The sequence below is a fragment of the Bacillus rossius genome, chromosome 13 (assembly GCF_032445375.1).
Source record: "Bacillus rossius redtenbacheri isolate Brsri chromosome 13, Brsri_v3, whole genome shotgun sequence".
Classification (NCBI taxonomy): domain Eukaryota; kingdom Metazoa; phylum Arthropoda; class Insecta; order Phasmatodea; family Bacillidae; genus Bacillus; species Bacillus rossius.
The window spans coordinates 42911749-42925034 of record NC_086340.1 but is presented as its reverse complement, the minus strand read 5'-3'; the positions used below and the strand labels follow the sequence as shown (position 1 = coordinate 42925034).

At 42.5% G+C, this 13286-nt stretch overlaps 1 protein-coding gene across 1 annotated transcript in view; it reads left to right on the top strand.

The window, feature by feature from the left end:
- Positions 1 to 13286, top strand: part of LOC134538499 (sushi, von Willebrand factor type A, EGF and pentraxin domain-containing protein 1) — a 248322-nt gene that overhangs the window by 137725 nt on the left and 97311 nt on the right. The gene's annotated exons all lie outside the window — the stretch shown is intronic.

Below are 13286 nucleotides of genomic sequence, written 5' to 3'. Positions count from 1 at the left end.
GTGTACATTTTAGTGGGTGACTTAGACATGGTTTTCCCCTAATTACTGGAAATTATTCTCTTTTGCATAAAATAAGGCTATAATGTATTTTTCATTCTAATACAAAGTTCTGAAAATTAATATTCATGCTTCAAAATTGTCGAAGTTCTTAACATTCTTGGTCAATAAAATTGACTTGATTTCACACATTCTACCCAAGTAACACAAAATTATCACAAATGCTGGTATTTCAACATGAACATTTACTGAGGTCTCCCGATTCCTATACATTTAGGTGCTAGAAATTATTAAACAGTTATGCATTCCATGTATTATTTTTAATATACGCATTAGACAGGCATGTAAAAACACAACGATTTTTTAAACAAGCGCGATTTAAACAAAAAAGGACTCAAACCTGATGGTTGTAACATTTGTTGATTCACATCTTTAATTAAAAAAAACATTTGTGAAGTGGTTTCCTCAACACTAAAATGTTGTACGAGTTAAAATAACTATATCAAGAAAATACATCCCAGATCGTTCACTAGTAACATTATTAATGATTATTTATAATTCAGCTTTGAATGTGAACGGCATTCTGATGTTGGTATGGATGGAATCGTTATGTACAAAAAGTGAATCGTAGGCCCTATCTACTGACAGCCCCCTGAGATGGACCATCGCCCACTACCACCAATGACGTCAGAGGATCACGTGGACCAATCAACGATCAGTGTCCGTCGAACTCGATTTAGGACATTGCAATCGTAGACGAGCCTTGTTTGTGACATAGCCTGACGTCGAATGCATGCCATGAACGAGTGGCGTGAAAAACCCAGCACTGCCACCTTTCTCCTTCATTCGCGTCGCCTTGGAGCCAGCTGGTTGACCGGCCTTCAAGGTCATACGACCGCGAGCACGGATCGTAGCGCAAGCAGTTTCTCAACTTGTGGTCGCCCAGACTTCCCTAAGATGACTGCGATTTTTAGCGGCACGTACTTATCTTTACAGTAAATGTTGTAGGGTTTTGGAGATGTGTACATGATATGATGTGCCTAACTAAAAGCTGAAATTAACAATACATAATTAGATTTAGAAGAAAGTAGTTGTTACCTTTGTGCGACTTCCGTAAAACTTATATATAGTTTTTAATTTCTTAGTCCCTAGACGCCTAAAAAACATCGGCATTTTAAAAGTTTTTTTATATGTATTACGTTTTTATGTACATGAAAACTGTCAATATTTTTGTATAGATATTTTGAGCATTATTTTATGCATAGATATTGAAAATCCTGATCGAGTTCCTAAATGGACTATATAGGATCAAAGGTAGTAGATCTTGAGGATATTGGAAAAACATTTAACGCCCAACGAAAGAAAAATTGTGTATCCTTTGAAAATTGTAAACCTCCTTAGAGTACTACCAACAGCCTTTCCTTAGAAATGTTTTTGATAATATCAGCTATTATCTCAACGGTTGAAGGACAAAAAAATAAGTAACTCTCAAATTAATCAGTAGCATCAAATCAATTCCAAGTTGTAACACTTTTAAATATTTTCTAAAAACATTTGTCTGAAATCATTTCTATGAGTTGAATGCGTTCACAATGTACGAACAAACTGAATCAACTTTACATATAAGTCTTTAGATAGTACGTCTCTTAAGCCTTGTCCATAGTTTTCCAAATTATATGTTTATATGTATATATGTGGGCGCGAATGTTAGTGCTTACACATACGTGAAGATGTTTGTAGGACATTGGAATTTAAATAGCCTCTACACATAAGGTGCCTTTATATAAAAATATCGTATGTAATTCTTTGAAAAATAATCGGACCCAGTTTGCAATTTTTTTAAATTTCATAATCTAACTTAATGAAGTGCATTTTTTCGGAGGGGACAAGGTTAGGAAAGACTAATTATGTCTTGCACCTAATTATGCTGGGCTTCAGCCATGCAGAATGGTTAGCATGCATCATGTGCTTTGTTTGCGGATTGGCCAAACACGTCAGCAATTCATGCTTTGACTAACTCTCCCATCTTAAATCTATACTGTGACCAGTTAAGTTTGGGCCCAGGTAAAACCTGCATAGAAACAGTGGAAATCCTGGGATAATATATACGATGGGGTAAATGTTGCAAACACTAAGCAGGCAGGTTCAGTACAGTAGAAGAAGAAAGGTCCGGAAGAATATTTGGAAAGGCAGAAAGTTTCAACCATGCTGGGGTCAGGAGCTTGGACGTTGCGGTCCGCATTGGAGTGTGTGTGTGCGACACTTGGCACTTGGTACAAGTGGCTCATGCACCCCTGGCGGTGAGCGACGTCATTCATCGCCCTACAGCTGCCAGTCAGCACGTGTTCTTGAAGCCATGGAAATGAAGACGATGTTGAGCCCATATCACCAACACTTATTTTAAGTTAAACTGCGTTAATTTATCGTGAACTGATGCATCGGGTCACCCTCCAGAAGGAACATAGCGGCAGTTCGACTGTCGCCAGTAAAAGGCTTTTGGCAGTTAGCGAAATTATCATATATGTCACTGCATCTATGCTTCAGGAGCTATGAGTTAATTCTTAAAAAAATTCCTAGCCACGAGTTTTTGCGATGGGTTACACTCAAAAAAAGATAAGAGATGCAGGTTGACCTTTCGTCAGTAGGCATTTGGTCGGTTGGAGGAATCATCTGTCTCAAATTCTACGCATTTGTGAGCTACGAAGTTGAACGAGATTGCGACTAGTTTAATCTATGTTTGTGAACTGCCAGCACACTTTTATTAAGTGCACCTGAATATAGTTGTCAATTGTGCGCGTGCACTGCCCAGCTCAATGTGCAATGTTAAGGCATAGGGCAGTGTTTTCTTTCCCGTCCGCACTGGGCTCGGCTCGTGGGAGCTGCTGCTCTGTGATTGGCTGAGGGCTCGGCCAATCCCGGCGCACTAGGACGTCTGTGTCCGTACCTCGTCGGGATCACAATAACTGAGAGACGTGATTAATGGTTTTGATGCATTTCGAAATTTCTCATACAATTTCCTCGTAGTTCCGACATAGAAATCGTATAAAGTTTCTGTGTTCTTTTTCGCGAAGTAGTGCCTATACTGGACGATGTTTCTGGGGATGATTGTAGATATTCGAATACATCTATTTTTAACTCGCTGCAGTTGAAAAAGTTTTTTTTTGGCAGTTGCCCATACAGGGGCAGCGTTAGTGGTTGTAGTTTGGATGAAAGGCATTGTCCTTTTGGAACTGTGCTGCCAGAGTGCCTGCTCATAACTGGGTAGAGTGCGCACATTTTGCCGTGTGCTGTCCTCGCTTCGGGTCTGTGTGTGTGCGCCACGGTGGTTTTCTGTCCATTAAAGCGCTGAGGTATTTCACGACGTCTCTACGGGGAACTCGTCAATTAAATAGAGACATAATGCGGCCTGTGCTCGACTGGTGGAAGGTTTTCGCGAGTAAACACCACGGCCTCTGATTTTGTTGTGTTTTTTTAACTAGCCAGGTAGTTGCATACAGTTACTGAAGTTTGCAGTCGGTTGGCGGCTAATTGCAGGACTGTGTCGTTTGCATAGAAGCCCAGTTTTAAAAGCTGGTGTGCTGGTTTAGGCATGTCGCCGATATAAATATTAGATAGCACAGCGACGCGTTTGCTTCCTTGTGGGATAACTTCATTTATTGGTTTTAGGTTGGATTTAGAACCTTCTGTGGATGATCTAATTTTTTATTCTGCTAAGTATGAGGCAATTAGCTTTATATAACAGTCACGGAAGTCTGTTTGGTAAATTTAATATATTAAGGCCCGCATGGAAAACTTTATTAAAGACAAAGCATTGTGTTGTAATTATAAAGGTTATTCGGAAACTCGCCCAAAACATACGTACCAGCACTAAAAGCAAAAATAACTGTTAAGTCGTTTATGGTGGACATATCGACTTCTTTGCAGTGTGCGATCCCAAAATAGATGGATTTGTATTTGTTGAGTTTGATGGCAAGAAAGGAAAAACATATTTAGTGGGAAATTTAACCGAAGTTGACCCATCATCCTCTGAGATTTTGGTGAACTTTCTTAGGAAGAAAAAGGCACAGTTTTACTTTCCAACAATTAGAGACGAGGGGCTTGTGCCAAGAGAAAGAGTGAAAAAAGTCCTACCACTGCCTTCCAACAGACGTGAACACTACAATTTCAAAATGAAATAGTTATAGAAATGTAGCCACTACAGAGTCCCAGCCATTGGAGGCGCTTGTTATTTCCTCACTGAGGCGAAATAGCTGTTTGACTGTTGAGTGTGTAATAGGAAAACCGAACCACTGTTCCTTAGGCATAATATCACGTTTGCCTATACACGCCAGCAAATTTCCTGTTTTTTTTTGTTTTTGTTTTTTATGGGACCTGGGTATATCCACGTAGTTGTACATAAATCCGGGCAGAGTCGTTTACTGCTGGGCTTTTGGTTCTTCAGGCCTGAGTTTTTTTAAAATTTTAGTTTGAGAATTTGGAATGTCAAGATGATCCAGTGACGTAGGATATTAAACTGTATGATAATGAGCAGCCTTGTATGTTGCCAAATTGTAACACGAGTTATGCAGGTGCCTAATTGCAAGCAATAGTTTAGAAGGTACATATTGCTGAACAGTAACATCTTAGCTGTCAGTGTACGACATTTGGTGGTAGTAACTTCGTGAATGGAGGGAAAGTGTGTAACCGCAGTGCTGCCACATGTGGCGAATAACGCGAACCAAAAAATCACAAAGGAAAAGGGAAACCTAATAGTATTAACAGCGCAACGAATTTGAACAAGATGGGCTGTATTTTAATAACATTTCTTGTCGAAAATAAGTTCTATAGCTGGGGTTAAGTATTGTTTCATGTCTTTTTTTTTCTCTTTTATTGGTGTTTAATCATTATATTTAAATCTCGGTCTGCAAATGGAATATAATAATAGACAATGCAGCTGCTCTAGCAGCGAATTCTAACGGCGAGTGCCATTTGTGAATCACGTTTAGAAATATATATATATATATATATATATATATATATATATATATATATATATATATATATATATATATCACGCGTAGCATTATTTTAAAGATTTCTCTTTTAAATTTCCGGTACGAGTTTCGTATTATAAGTGTACATGCAACATGGGAACACATGAATTCGCTCGTTAGCGAGGTTAGATGTTGCACATATGTCTGACGAGTACCGAAGGATTCCCTCACATTGTTTGACTGTGGCTTCGGTAACAGCGCCGCCTCGTGCTCAGGATGCGAGACTGCAATGTCGTCCTTTCTCTGCTCACGTCCCCTGAAGCGGGACCCATTGTCACCCAGACGTGTTGCGTCCAGGAATCCGGGTGGTTTGCAGAAGAAAAGAAGGAAAAAAAAAACAATAGCAAAGCGACGGAAATCGCTTTCCAGCGGCGGTCGACGGTCGTCGGAGTCCGGAGGTTGTCTTCCGCGTGTCGAGTGATGCGCGGGGGGGACGGGGGACTATCCCGCCGAGAGGCGCCCGTGGTTGGTCCAGCGCCTCTCGCGGGCAGTTCTCCGGCGGCCTGCGCCCCGAGCAGGCGGGCTGCAGGTAAGGCGAGCCTCACTGCAACCTGTCCAGTAGCAGCGCCTTCTAGCGCGCTGTCTGTGCTAGTGCGGCGGGACTAGCTGGTGCTTCTAGCGCGGTGTCTGTGCTTGTAGGGCGGGACTAGCTGGTGCTTCTAGCGCTGTGTCTGTGCTAGCGAGGCGGGACTAGCTGGTGCTTCTAGCGCTGTGTCTGATCTAGCGAGGTGGGACTTACTGGTGCTTCTAGCGCGGTGTCTATGCTAGTGAGGCGGGACTAGCTGGTGCTCCTACAGCGGTGTCTGAGCTAGCGAGGTGGGACTAGCTGGTGCTTCTAGCGCGGTGTCTGTGCTAGCGAGGCGGGACTAGCTGGTGCTTCTAGCGCGGTGTCTGTGCTAGCGAGGTGGGACTAGCTGGTGCTTCTAGCGCTGTTTCTGTGCTAGCGAGGCGGGACTAACTGGTGCTTCTAGCGCTGTGTCTGTGCTACTGAGGTGGGACTAGCTGGTGCTTCTAGCGCTGTTTCTGTGCTAGCGAGGCGGGACTAGCTGGTGCTCCTAGCGCTGTGTCTGTGCTAGCGAGGTGGGACTAGCTGGTGCTTCTAGCGCGGTGTCTGTGCTACTGAGGTGGGACTAGCTGGTGCTTCTAGCGCTGTTTCTGTGCTAGCGAGGCGGGACTAGCTGGTGCTCCTAGCGCGTTGTCTGTGCTAGCGAGGAGGGACTAGCTGGTGCTTCTAGCGCTGTGTCTGTGCTAGCGGGGCGGGACTAGCCGGTGCTTCTGGCGCTGTGTCTGTGCTAGCGAGGAGGGACTAGCTGGTGCTTCTAGCGCTGTGTCTGTGCTAGCGAGGCGGGACTAGCTGGTGCTTCTAGCGCTGTGTCTGTGCTAGCGAGGTGGGACTAGCTGGTGCTTCTAGCGCTGTGTCTGTGCTAGCGAGGCGGGACTAGCTGGTGCTTCTAGCGCTGTTTCTGTGCTAGCGAGGCGGGACTAGCTGGTGCTCCTAGCGCGTTGTCTGTGCTAGCGAGGAGGGACTAGCTGGTGCTTCTAGCGCTGTGTCTGTGCTAGCGGGGCGGGACTAGCCGGTGCTTCTGGCGCTGTGTCTGTGCTAGCGAGGAGGGACTAGCTGGTGCTTCTAGCGCTGTGTCTGTGCTAGCGAGGCGGGACTAGCTGGTGCTTCTAGCGCTGTGTCTGTGCTAGCGAGGTGGGACTAGCTGGTGCTTCTAGCGCGCTGTCTGTGCTAGCGAGGCGGGACTAGCTGGTGCTTCTAGCGCTGTTTCTGTGCTAGCGAGGCGGGACTAGCTGGTGCTCCTAGCGCGTTGTCTGTGCTAGCGAGGAGGGACTAGCTGGTGCTTCTAGCGCTGTGTCTGTGCTAGCGGGGCGGGACTAGCCGGTGCTTCTGGCGCTGTGTCTGTGCTAGCGAGGAGGGACTAGCTGGTGCTTCTAGCGCTGTGTCTGTGCTAGCGAGGCGGGACTAGCTGGTGCTTCTAGCGCTGTGTCTGTGCTAGTGAGGTGGGACTAGCTGGTGCTTCTAGCGCTGTGTCTGTGCTAGCGGGGCGGGACTAGCCGGTGCTTCTGGCGCTGTGTCTGTGCTAGCGAGGAGGGACTAGCTGGTGCTTCTAGCGCTGTGTCTGTGCTAGCGAGGCGGGACTAGCTGGTGCTTCTAGCGCTGTGTCTGTGCTAGTGAGGTGGGACTAGCTGGTGCTTCTAGCGCTGTGTCTGTGTTAGCGAGGCGGGACTAGCTGGTGCTTCTAGCGCTGTGTCTGTGCTAGTGAGGTGGGACTAGCTGGTGCTTCTAGCGCGGTGTCTGTGCTAGTGAGGCGGGACTAGCTGGTGCTTCTAGCGCGGTGTCTCCTCTGGACTGGCGCGCAGTTTTGTCGTCGTGCACAGGACAACTGTGACATTTGAGCGGTGACCGTAACATCAAATGGCCGTTAAATGAGTACGAAGGTTAATGCAAGTCGTTTTAAGTGCTATCAATAATATGTACCGGTTGTTTTTGTGCCTAAAATGTACCCTAAAAACACTTTCTTCAGCAATTTTAACTCTTCTGAAAATACAGTTTAAAAACTTTATCCATACAAAACTACTTATCGGCCCTCAGCATATATTTTTATTTTTTGTAAACAGACCCCACTCTGATATCTCGAGTAGTTTTTAAATCGCGTTGTTATTTCTAAAGCTCTGCGCACCGTGTGTGTGCCAGGCAGACGGGGGTCTTAAGGGTGTTTAAGTCCTTTTCCAGGTCGTTGTTTTATATTTACGTTCCACATGATTAAAGTTGCCGTCGTGTAGAGGGACTGGACCTTCACAAAATTTTGCGTGATTAGCTTGCAAAGTTGCATTTTTAACATTTTTGAGCAGTATGGATAAGGAGATTGAAATTGAATATAAAACTGTAACCCTTTTTTTTTTGTTTTTAAGTCAATTTTACTGGCTACTATGTAGCGTGGTTTAATTTTTTTTTTCAGGATAAAGTATTCGTATTAAAATAGCCTTTAATAATCGTAAGAATTTTTATGATTTTAAATGGCTACATAAAATTAAATGGCCGCTGGTGACGTCTGAGACTGGAAAATGCGTGGCTATTGGTGGATTCAGCGATAGCAAATGATAAGCCCACCCTGAGTTCTGAAGCAGAGCTTGTGTGTTGTAACACGAGGCTGATGCTAGACGCCTGTTTGTAAGGGGAGGGGGGGGGGGGGGTGACATCTCGGCTGTCCGCTAGGACTCTGCAGCAGGGGCGTAACTACACCAGTTCCACCCGGGGCAAGAACTCATCTTGGAGCCCCCTTCCATTTTTTTAAAACCAACCAACCCAAGAAAACTATCCCGATAACACCCCCATATCACCACCACATATTAATTCCACTATTCCAAATATGTTTTATTCAATTTAGATGCTAAATAAAATACATTTTTTTGAAATCATTTCACTTTTTAATACTTCGCAAGTTTGACTGTACGCGAAAAATACCCGTTTTTTTATGTTTGATGATATACATGTTAGTATCTTTCAATACAAATAATTCTGTACATGTACCCTCCTACATATCTAACACTACGATATTCAAGTAAATACAGTAAGTAAACATTACTCTGCCATGCCAGTGCCCTACCCCCCACCCCCAACCCTCAAATGAGGCGCCTGGGGCATAAGCCCCGTTTATCAATTACGTCCCAAAGGCAGATGCAGTTTCAAGTTGGTTTAGGCTCCAACAAGACCCCTGCCACCCCTCTACACCTCCAAATTCTACTTGGCTTCATTTGGGATTCACAATACTGCCACCAGGTAGCTTAGAACCTTGGGTGCATCACATGCCAACCCGCAGGATTCACTCCCTTGCTTTCTAAAAAAAAATATCTACATTAACGAGTTTTATTTTTAACGGCTGATAAGGCGTAGTGAAATAAAAATTCGGTACTTTGCATCGACGATGTTTAGAAAGTATGCCTTCCCAGCTACTTGAAGTAGGATTTGAGCTCGGGCGTCTATGAACCGGGGGGGGGGGGGGGAAGGGGGGGGGGGGAGTGAGAGAGAGAGACTTGGGGGACACCCCCCCCCTTCCGGGACCAATATTTTCAAGTACATCCAGTAGTTTTATTTATACTATTTTCATGTTTATATAACACACGCATTTACAGTCATGACATATAGAGTAGTAGATCAGGTGTCAAATAAAAATTACATACAAAGCATAGTTTGAAAATAAACAGACATTTATATACTTAACTCTACGGAAGTACTAGCATTCAAATAAATAAGTTTATTTTATGTCCCCCCCCCCCCCCACAATTTATGTGCCAAAGACGCCCGTCCGTGGATTTGAGTGCATTCTTGCCATCTCGTAATAATAATGCGTACACAGATATGTCTTGGGCGAGCTGTCGCCTCGCCAAACTGAAATTCAGCACGTTCTCTCCAGCAGTTTGGCCACTAATGACATCGGTGCACGAACATCGCTTGTGTTCCGCGCCACCATGCAGTTTGTGCACGAGATTGGGTGGAAGTGGACTGACGTGGTCTGTACAGCGATGTACACCCGGTGTACATACGGAACTAATACTAGTGCACGTTGTTGAGGCAAACAAACACAAGTATCGAATGCACAGCGGTTTCTTTTCTCGAGCGCGCTACAAAATAAGAACTACTCGTCAGCTACGTACATCAAAAGTAATTTCACAATATTATAGTTTACGTAGTATCACTTTTTATTATTTTTTGTAGTATTTGATTTGCAGTGAAACGTCTTGAATTCTGCAATTTCTGTTTTCAACGAACCGAATGTTCAGATTCTTTCAAATATTCGTTGCAAATATTTCTGTATGTTCTTCAATTTTATTTTATAATTTAAAAAGGTTGGAGTGCGTTTGTTGGAGTTATATATGTTAAAAATTATTTAAATTATATTTATGAATAGTTATTTATCTATATTTAACGAAAGAACAAATTTTGTGACCTAATTGTATGTAGTTTTTAAAGGAATCAAATAGTACAGGTAAAAAAATAGGGTATATATAGAGTTTTATAGTAGTAATTTTAAAATTAACAGTTTAGGAAAAATATGTTTATCTAGTACTAAAATGGTAACTTAAGTATATACATTTCTCTAATAGAATATTAAAGGCCTTTCAATAGACATTTTAACTAACGACTTATACAATCTTCAATTTAAAATAAAATCTGTTCGTTTATTGAACTGTGAGACTTTTCTTGGCAGACAGATGCTTCAGTGAACATCCAGTCTTTGACAGCTGAATATTGTGACGTAGTGTACTGAATACACTTGAATAGCCAATCATGCGTTACCAACTTTAATGTAAACATAATAATAATATTCAACTGTCGAAGTCTAATGTTCAGTCAGGCACTTGTCAAAAAAAGGGGGTCTCAGCTTCTGTGGAACGGAGTGTAGATTGCACGAAGGCCTGCAGACGTGGGAAGCCTTATTTTCACAGACGAGAGAGCCAAACGCATGATCGTGCATCTTCCTTTTTTTTTTGTTCATTGTAAATAAATATGGCGGTGTTGATAAAAGGAAATACCATAAACAAGGCAACGGTATTTATTTGTAATTGTTTTTAGAGGAAAATACCTCATTGAAGAAACGTACTTCGTGGATTTGTATATTTTTCATACCGTATAAAATCTAGGAAGTCTTTGTCTTCCACAAATATTCTCGGGACGCCCCATATTCCCTTGCAATTTTACGCAACTTGTAATTTTCAGGTAATATTTTTCGTTTGCCGTGTGTCCGTGAATGTTTATTTTGGACAACTCATGATAACTAATGGTCAATTAGGTTAGGTAAGCTACATTGTAAATACTTTAAAACATTGTGGACTGTTGATTTGGTTAGGATAGCTACATTAAAGATACTGTGAAATCATGTAAACGGTTTCCTAGCGCTGGATAGCTACATATTAAAAAGTTATTTGCTAAGCAATTATAAAGGTGTTTACAGTATTTTTTATGTAGCTATACTTACCTAATATAACCAACCATCCACAATGTTTTAAAGTATTTATAATGTAGCTAACTTATCCTAATCGACAGCAAAATTTAATTCCACACGTGTTTATACATTGAGGTAGAACCGGGGGGAAAAAAAAGCTAGCAAGAACTTCGGGGAACTTCGGGTGTGGCTCTCTCGTCTGTGAAATGAAGGCTTCCCTGCAGACGTATCCTCCGCTCTGTGAGCAGTCGAGAGTGGTTAGTGTCTGGTCATGAGTGCGCTATCAGCTCGGCGGGGCGTGGAATGAACAGTCCCTTTCAGCTCAACAGGTTCACTCCGGGCTGGTTGCAACCTGTTGCCTGATACTTAGAAAGCTGTGGAAGCAGTTAATGCACCTGTGTTGCGCTGGTTCCGAGGCTTTCCCGCAGATTCCCTTCACGCGAATGTTTCCTCGGACTTGGCGTGTAATTCACCGGCCACCTCTTTCTGATAGGGTTATCTTTGAGAGATACATCAGACATCAGCACTATTTGGGAAGTTGTGAGAAAAAAAAATGTTGGTTACCGATATACAAGAAACCTTTTTTGGCTTTATTGAAAGTGTCGACTTGTCCAGTTAAAAAAAAGTCAACACAAAAATACAATTTGTTTCATCCCAACAGTTTCCTTGCGTTAAATAAGTAAAATTATGATAATTATTGATACCCTAAAGGGTGAAAAGGGGTTAATATGGTTTTAAGGTAAATCACTATATCTCTAAATCTACACAAGCATAACAAATGCATATTTCCGTATGTACTAGATCTAAAGATAAGAAATTAAGAATGGACAAGCATATTTATTACAAGGTTTTTTTTTTTTTTTTTCATTTTTCGGTAATTAAAACTTTAAGAAGGTGAAATGTGATAAGTTTTTTTATCATTGAAAATTATATCTCCATGGCAAATAAAGTTGGAAGTAAAGGACTGAGAACGAACAGCTTAAATAACAACTTGCGCGCTTGCGAGCCACAACAACTTGCCCGCTTGCAAGCCACAATTCGCCTGCTTGCAAGCGTGCCACTGAAAGTAAAAGTTGGCGCGCGTCTCGCCTCGTTCTGGTTGGGAAATGTGCTCGGGCGAGCTCGGAAAACGTTTAATTATGTCAGGAACGCCCCCCAAGAGGCCTCGCTGCACGCGACTGCCGTGCGACGCTTAACTGCTTTCTCTTGGCGCGGCGCGCGTGAAGCGAGTCACTTGTTTAGCATAGAGTTATGAACATGTAGAACGATCCTTGTCTTCATTAGCTTACGATTCCTCAGTAGATCTGTCTGAATCAGTGACTGTATTTGTTTACAAATAGTGCTCCAAAAGACACACATGTTTTGTTAAATTATCAAATATCGAGTTATAGGATGTTCCATAACCCAATATCAAGCCGAGAAAAGTTGATAGGCTAGTTCCAACAGCTCCGAGCGTAGTGCGGTTTTCTTCTTCTTCTTTTTTAAATTTTATAAATACAAGTTTTACATTACTAAGTTAATTCTTCCAGTACTATATTGCGATCGCTTTAAATATGGTTCTTATTAGGTAAGAACGTTCGAGCAAAAATTTTAAGCACTTCGCCACTTTTTTTTTTTTTTTTTTTTTTTAAATGGGAGAGGATTTTAAAATAACACGTAGCCAGTCTTAGTCTGTGCAAATAAAAGTCCAACGGGCTTGAAACAAAACCAGATCTTCACTTCTTAGTCAGGACAATTGAGGAATTTTCAAACAACGTAACTCGTTTTTAACTGAATTGAAGTACATAGGCTGAATGCACATTTTAACATCTACAGTATTGGTTTCTTTAGGGAGGGAGGGGATGGTTAAACTAGTCAACCAAGCATATCAACAGCGAACCGCAAACTTGGTAGCGGAGAATCTGACGAGTGTTAAGGCATGTTTCTCAAGCTGAACGTAGGTTGGTTTGCAGTTTGCAGTTTGCCGCCTACTTGTGCCGGTCATCATGCAGAGGAATGGGCTCCCTGTGAGACTAGCGTGTGTAGGGAGAGGTTCTCTCTCACACATTGTCAACACTTTCACGTGGAGACACGAAATTACTGATAACGCCGACATGTGTTTTGATGTTACCGGGATTCCAATAATGTGAATGCCTCACGCAAAAAAAAAAAAAAAACAGAGAGCGAGAGATAGGAAGACTTACGCAAATGAAACACAACTGAAAACGTACAATAAACTATACCCCAGACAACTGTTATTAAAGATCCGAAGAAGTTGGAAATATGATACACGCTTTCAAACGAAAATGTCGAGAATTATTTCCGAAAG